Source organism: Eleutherodactylus coqui, chromosome 13 (genome assembly GCF_035609145.1).
Source record: "Eleutherodactylus coqui strain aEleCoq1 chromosome 13, aEleCoq1.hap1, whole genome shotgun sequence".
Taxonomy (NCBI): Eukaryota; Metazoa; Chordata; class Amphibia; order Anura; family Eleutherodactylidae; genus Eleutherodactylus; species Eleutherodactylus coqui.
This window is the reverse complement of record NC_089849.1, coordinates 122,807,913-122,815,733: the sequence shown is the minus strand read 5'-3', so window position 1 is coordinate 122,815,733 and position 7,821 is coordinate 122,807,913.

The window sequence follows — 7,821 nt, the reverse complement described above, 5'->3', positions numbered from 1 at the left end:
TGAGTGTGAGAGTGACTGTAGGCCACTCTCAGACATTCCGTCGGCAAAACGCTGCAATTTCGATCAGGGTGTTTTGCTGCCATATTTGGATGCAGGTCACTGCCTCCGACAGCGGTTTTTAATGCACCCCATCATTGTGATGGGTGATGAGGTGCGTTACTCGCGGTAAAAAAAAAAAGAGCAGGACACTCGAAAATTACGGGATTCGAAAACAACACGATGAATCGGCACATACGCTCGCAGTGAAAGCTGCATACGCCTGCGTGAATGAGCCCTCCCACTGGCAGCTCTCCGCGCACCTCCACGCTTTCCCGGCTGTTATATCTCTGCTCAGAGTTGTTTAGGGACCTTTCACACCGGATGGAATCCACCGTCCTGCCGCATATTCAGCGCCAGAATACTCCCTGCTCACGTCCGGATATTTCCTCTGAGGCAGAGGAATTGGCTAGACTTCAACTTTATCACTGCATTCATGCCTTAAAACGAAAATTAGGAGACTGGACGAAAACAAGACACATAGGACACCACCCCAACACACAATATATAGAAAAGATGGGTTTCAGTAATGTCCCCCAAAAAGGCTATGCTGGGAGTATGTCCCCCGGTTACGGTAAAGAAACAACACAACACCCAATTACAAAACCATCTAGATGTGTAGTAGACTCTACACTCCAAAGATGTGCTTAAAAATGGTATTATTGTATCTTGACGCCTCCAGGAAGTCCTGGTGGAGCCAAGCTTGACAGGGGGGTGATGCCCCCTGTATGTGATTGGCTGAACAGGTGGCTGGGCTGCAGGTCCTGGCAGCCTACTAAGGAAGCCTTTTTTGGAGCGGAGCTGCATGCAGCGGTTCCTAGCTGTTCCCCGGCAAAGTGAAACAAGTGTGAGCGGCCTACCCCAAATGTCATTTGCAAATTGCCGGCGCAAGCTGTAGACCCAAGGCAGCCCCCCCTCCGCCCCATGTAATCTTCACCTTGCGCAGGGAATAGATAATAGATAGGCTCATCGCGGAGTATCGCAGCATGCCGCGATTTGAGTCCCGCGAGTGGAGAATCGCTATGACCCTCCATCGTGGATGTTAGGCTGCGTTTTCCATAGTTAGCCTATGAAAAGCATGTCATGCGAGGTCTGCGGGTGATTTATCGCCACGGATCCCGCAATCACAACTCGTCCGTGGACAGTCAGCCTAAGAGCACAATATGCCAACGCCAGTGTGAATGCAATACAAGCAATGATAATAATGAAATTATTACTAATATCATGTAAATGTGGTTTAAGCAAATTAATATTATAGTAAAACTACAAAAAAAGAGAGAAGAAATGGATGTGTTCCAAGTAATACATTAGAACTAGAGATGAGCGAACGTGCTCGGCCACGCCCCTTTTTCGCCCGAATACCGCGATTTTCGAGTACTTCACTACTCGGGTGAAAAGTACTCGGGTGCGCCGGGGGGCGGGGAGAGGCGTGGCGGCGTGGGGGGGTAGCAGTGGGGAGCCCTCTCTCTCTCCCTCTCCCCCCCACTCCCCGCTGCAACCCCCCACGCCGCCACGGCGACCCCCGAATTTTTTCGCCCGAGTACGGAAGTACTCGAAAATCGCGGTATTCGGGCGAAAAAGGGGCGTGGCCGAGCACGTTCGCTCATCTCTAATTAGAACTCATATAATGCGTACCAAAAACATGCAATTCTGGTGTTTGTGTTTTTCTGCCTATGGAGTTCACTGCGTGGAAGAAATAATGCATTAGTTTAATAAAATGGACTTTCACGGACGTGGCAATATCAAATATATATATATTTTTTTATTCTATGTTAAAAGTAAAAAAAAAGTTTTTTAAACTTTTAATATTTTTTCTGGTAATTAAAAAACACAACTTTTTTTGTTATGGGACTTAAACAAGTGAATATTTGCTCAGTAAGGCTACCTACACACAGGCGAGCATTATGTTGGGCCATGAAACTCGGCCCAATATTGCACTCGCCAGCGTGTGAGTTACCTGCGGATGTGAGGCATTTTTCTGTCAAAAGCACCTCCCACCATGCAGGTAAATTAGCGATGCTCACACAGCTTTCAGCCACGTCAGAGGATCAGCAAGTGTTTCTATTGTTTTCAATGGGAAACCTCGCATCGCACTTGCCTGCAGCTCACACGCCGTGCAATGTGTTTTACTGTCCCATTGAATACAATGGGTGATGCATTCCGGGGAACACAAAAATACAGGACACGCAGCGATGGCGGTAAGTAGAATAATCGACTTGTGTCGTTATCGGGACGATTTCATAAATATCATTGTGTATTGGCATGGACGATTACAACTCCTATAAAAGTTCATGGGAGCTAAAATCGGGTTCACTAATTTGCCCTCCAGAAGGTCCCACTCCCAATTGCACAGGAATAAAGTCATACAGTACTAATGTAGTGTGTCTCCACTGGAAGACATGTGTTGGCCGGGCTGAGATACAGCTAACACCCAGGTCACATCCTCAGCTGCCAATTGGCTCCCGCTTTCACACCTCCACAGATTCCCACACCCACACATCTCGTACACGTCTCCCCATACACACATGTACCAGTCATCCACCTGACAGCTCACACATCTCCACTCCCCCCCTTTCACCTGCTCTCACTGTTCATGCCGCCCCCCCCTCCCCCCGAGCTGTAGTCTCCTCTCTCAACGTACCGGGCCATCCCGCTGACAGCTCCACATCTCTGTTGCCCCCCCTGTACTCTACCCTCACCGTCCGTGCCGGGCCACTCCCTCTCCGAGCAGTACTATTGTATCTTGTCGACACCGGAGGTGATGGGTGTCAACAAGGCTAAGGCTGTTTGACAGCCAGGTGACGCCCTGATACTGATTGGCTGCACTCGGCCACTCAGGTCCTGCCACTCAGCACTCCAGTCTCCCTTCTCCTCTCACGGCAGGTCCAAGCAGCTGTTGGGGACTCAGAGGCAGGATGGTTCTCCACCATTCGGCAGAACAATGCCTGATGGTGGAGAATGGAGACGATGACTGTCACTTCCATGGGGCCTGACACACACCTTTTTGTGGTATAGAGGAGCAAGCACAGCGGGAGCCGCATGAACACAACATCTGATCGGCACAGAGGATAGGTGACAGCGGCGGACGGAGGAGCGGCTTGCATGCTGCGGGAAGTCATTGCAGGCTGGAGCCAGGAATGCAAAGGGGAAGACCGCCGGTGACACTGTGCACTGGGCTGTCCGTGGACACATGAGAATCCTCCCCTGGGGACTGTGACAGCGGGGCCGCTAGCGGAGATGCGATGCCGCTGGGGACTACTGTGACAGCGGAGCTGGCAGCTCAAATGACAGCAGCGAGGTCAGGAGCTGGGAGAGGCCGCAGGACAGCACTGGCTCTGAACACTTACAGCAGTGGGGTCGGATGCTGGGAGATGGCAGCTGATTCTGGCTCACATGTCTGTGTCTCCGGCGGCCGCACATCACCACAGCAGCAGCGGCTGCTGGAGGACCTGCTGTGGAAATTTGCTGCAGCCAATCAGGACCTTTGGGGACGTTACCTAGCCCTTAGCAGTCACTCAAGGTCTCCACCTATTATTTTGGGGGAGACATAATACAATAGTGCCCTCTGAGCTGTAGTCTCCTCTCCTCTCCCTGCATACTGGGCCATCCCCCTGACAGCTCACACATCTCCACTGCCCCCCCTGTACTCCACTCTCACCGTCCATGCTGCACCCCCCCTCTCCAGGTGGTAAGTCTCCTCTCCCCGCATACCGGGCCATCCCCCTGACAGCTCACACATCTCTGCTGCCCCCCTTGGTGCCCCGCCTTAACCGTGCATGCTGTGCCCCCCTCTGGGCGGTAAGTCTCCTCTTCTCTCCCCGCTGCACAGATGCCCTGTCCACGGTGGATGCTCTGCAGATCATACAGGTCCTGGGGGAAGATGCTCAGCTCAGAGCTCGCTCGGACGTAGGAAATCTGTGAACGTGTGTGTGCAGGAGCGAATCGGCAACTGTGGGTGTGACCTGGGCAATACCAGTAGCTCAGCCCAGCCAACCCATGTCTTCTGGTGGACACATACTACAGACGTATGACTGAGATGTACTAAGTCATACATCTGGGGAACACTGTGCTCCTCCCAAGAATTGGTCAAAATAGTGTATATAGGGGTCAAGCGGGTGGTGCCTTCCCACTCACTGTCAATGGGTGATGTCAGGTTCCAGCATCAACTCATGTCAGAACTGCCAGTGAGTGGAGGAGACCTCCCACTTGACATATTGACAGCAACTGGAACTAAATCCTGGAATAAGGTCCAATGTCCACGGGCGGATTTGATTTGCGGAATCCTCATAGGTCATCCGCACGGAAGATCCACAATTCAAAGTGCCCATAGGGAAGCATTGGCATCCACAACTGAATTTAAGCATGCAGATTTGATTTGTGGACCATTTGGCGCAGGAAAAAAAACCCTCACAGCATGTTCCATTTCAGTGTGGATTCTGTGCGGACAGGCTCAACAGAAGCCAATGGGTGCAGACGATCCGCAGTGATCCGCAAATACAATTGCGGATGCACAGCAGATTTGAAGGTTAAAAACAATTAGAGAGGTGGAAAAAAGGCTGGGAGCTGGGGTTGCGGATTGTTTTCCATGCGGATGATCTGCAGTGCTGAGGAATCCGCCCGTGGACATAAGGCCAACCTATGCAGGTGAATGGAGATGAGTATCAAGAAAAGGCAGCTGTAGGATCAGCTGGGTGTTTGAAGAGCTATGCTGCTGACATAAACACATTTTTGTTTTTTCCTCCTCCCTTATAAAAAATTGTAACTCCTTTTTTTTATCCATCGACGTCACTGTATGAGGGCTTGTTTTTTGTTGGACCAGTGCTATTTTATGCTCCATATAATGTACTGAAATACTTTTAAAAAATTCTAAGTGGAGTAAAATGAAAAAAAAAAGACATTCCGCCATCTTTCAGTGCGTCTTGTTTCTACGGTGCACAAACTGCAACAAAAATCACCGCATAACTTTATTCTACAGGTCAGTGCGATTACTACGATACTGGTATCGTAGTAATAGTAGTTTTTTTTGCTGTACTACTTGTATTTTTTTCAAGGATATTTAATTTTTTAAAATTATCTTCTGATGCCATAACTGTTATGGCACTCTGCCCCCCGAGCGCCAGGTGGGGTGCCCTGATCTTCCCGCATTCCACTGTCCCTGCCTACTTGCCTCGGCCCTGGCTAACCCCAGGCGGACAACTGGGCGGCGGTCCCTGTACTGGCTAGGGACCTGGCGACTACCACGATGGAACTAACTAACGGGGGACAGAGTGCCGACAGAAGAGGCAGGTGTAACAGATCAACAAAACTTACTAGGTAAATCAAGGCTGGAGGTGGTGCTCACAGGCAAACGAAAGGATACTGACAAGCAACTAGGGCAGACTGGAACAGACCTGACTAGAGGCTAGCAGAACCAACAGAAACAGACTGAGAAAAGGATAGCAAGAAGGAGCTGACAGACAACTAGGGACTGGCTGAGGAAAACTGCAGACAGACTGACTAGATGAAAGCAGAACCAATAACTGGCAGTGAGCTCAATTCACTGCCAGTCTTTTAACCACCAGGTTCCGCCCAGGGGCGGAGAGTGGGAGGAGGCAACTCCACCCACTGCTGTATAAGAACGGAGGAGTGCGGGCGGCACCCTACGGGCGGACACGCCCACCGGCCGCTGGGATAACCCCGACACAGGGCTCCAGGCCGCCGGAGCCGACCACGGGACCCCGTGCCGCGCTGCATGGTAACATTACCCCCCCTCTGACGGGGGACCTCCGGGCCTCTGGAAACTCGACCAGGCTTATCCGGAAAGCGGCTGTGAACACGCTGTACCAACCCGAGAGTGTGGCCCTCCCGAGCGGCCACCCAGGACTGATCACCAAAGGGACAGCAGGTTTCAACAAAGACTTATGGAACCCCCTGCAACCCCTCCTTTTGCGATTTCCAGAGGACCGGTACCCCTTTTGTCCCACCCTGTACGGCTCAGATACCGACAGCCTCTCCCCACTACGCAACTGCATATGAGACCCCACCACTTTCTTGCATCCCCCCTGCAGTGCATCGGTGGCGACATCAGCCGCAGGACAGGCGGACCTCGGGGCCTGAGTGCGGTATCGACTGAGCAGGGAGGAAGGGGAGCACGATGGCTATGGCAGGACGGCCCCCACTGGGTTAGCTCCCCAGTGGTCCAATCAAATTGGGGGTTGTGCAACGCCAGCCATGGCATCCCTAGTACCATGTCTACTGACATTTTCTCCATCACCAGGAATGATAGACCTTCCGAGTGGCGACCCCCCACCGTGAGTTGTAACACTGGGGTCCTCCATCGTACCAAGCCCGAAGCAAGAGGGGTAGCATCAATGCTAGCAAAACGAATTGGCGTCTTCAGCGCCACAAATTCAGCCCTCAGGGGCTCAACGAGACGCATGCTTATCAGGTTAGCGGCTTCTCCGGAATCAATAAACGCCTCCCCTGGGTGGGAGAAGTTCCGGAATCTAACCTGGCAGGATACCAGAAGTCTAGGACGTACCTGTGGTCCTAGGCGATCCTCCCTGCAATCACCTAGGACTTGGAGTCTTTCTGCCGATTCAGACTGTGGACGCTGAGGCCTCAGGGGGCAGGTTATCACCCGATGTCCAGCTTTCCCGCAGTAGAGGCAGAGATGATGCAATAACCGAACTCGGCGTCGCTCCTTGGGGTCCAGCGGGTCCAGTTCCATAGGTTCGGGAACAGAGACTGGTACGGAAGAGGAGGGAACAGGACAAACGACCTCCCTGACTCTACTGGTCTGCCTGTCCTGCTTCCCAGCCCTGAGCCTCCTATCTGCCTTCACCGCTAGCTCCATAGCCTCCTTTAAGGACCCGGGAACGGGATGGGAGATCAACAGTTCTTTGACCGCGTCCGAGAGACCTTGCAGAAAAACGTCCTTCAGGGCACTATCGTTCCATGCAGTGTCACCCGCATAGCGTCTGAAATTGGAGCAATAATCCTCCACACAAAGCGACCCCTGATGCAGCGCCAGCAACCGTGAAACCGCCAACCCCACTCGGTCCAGTTCATCAAAGATACCCCCGAGTTCCTGAAAAAAGGAGTCCACCGACTGCAGGGAGGGGGAACCCTCGGGAATGGAAAAGGCTCAAGTCTGGGCAGAGCCCTGCAGCAGGGACATTATAAGCCCGACCCTCTGGGCCTCCAAGCCGGAAGAACGGCGACGCATCCGAAAAAACAGGCGACACGCCTGTTGAAAAACGAAAAACTTGTTCCTCTCCCCAGAGAACACCTCGGGAAGAGGGCACTTGGGTTCGGGACTGGTAAAGGCATTCTGCCCCTGCGACAACGCCCACTGCTCCTGGGCCACCATGCGTGCTGACAAATCCCTGATCACTGGCACCAGGTCTTGCAGCTGGTTTGCAAGGGCGCTGATCGCCGCCATGAAAAGAAAAACAGTATTTTAAGGGCCAGTTATGTTACGGCACTCTGCCCCCCGAGCGCCAGATGGGGTGCCCTGAACTTCCCGCACCCCACTGTCCCTGCCTACTTGCCTCGGCCCTGGCTAACCCCAGGCGGACAACTGGGCGGCGGTCCCTGTACTGGCTAGGGACCTGGCGACTACCACGATGGAACTAACTAACAGGGGACAGAGTGCCGACAGAAGAGGCAGGTGTAACAGACCAACAAAACTTACTAGGTAAATCAAGGCTGGAGGTGGAGCTCACAGGCAAACGAAAGGATACTGACAAGCAACTAGGGCAGACTGAAACAGACCTGACTAGAGGCTAGCAGAACCAACAGAAA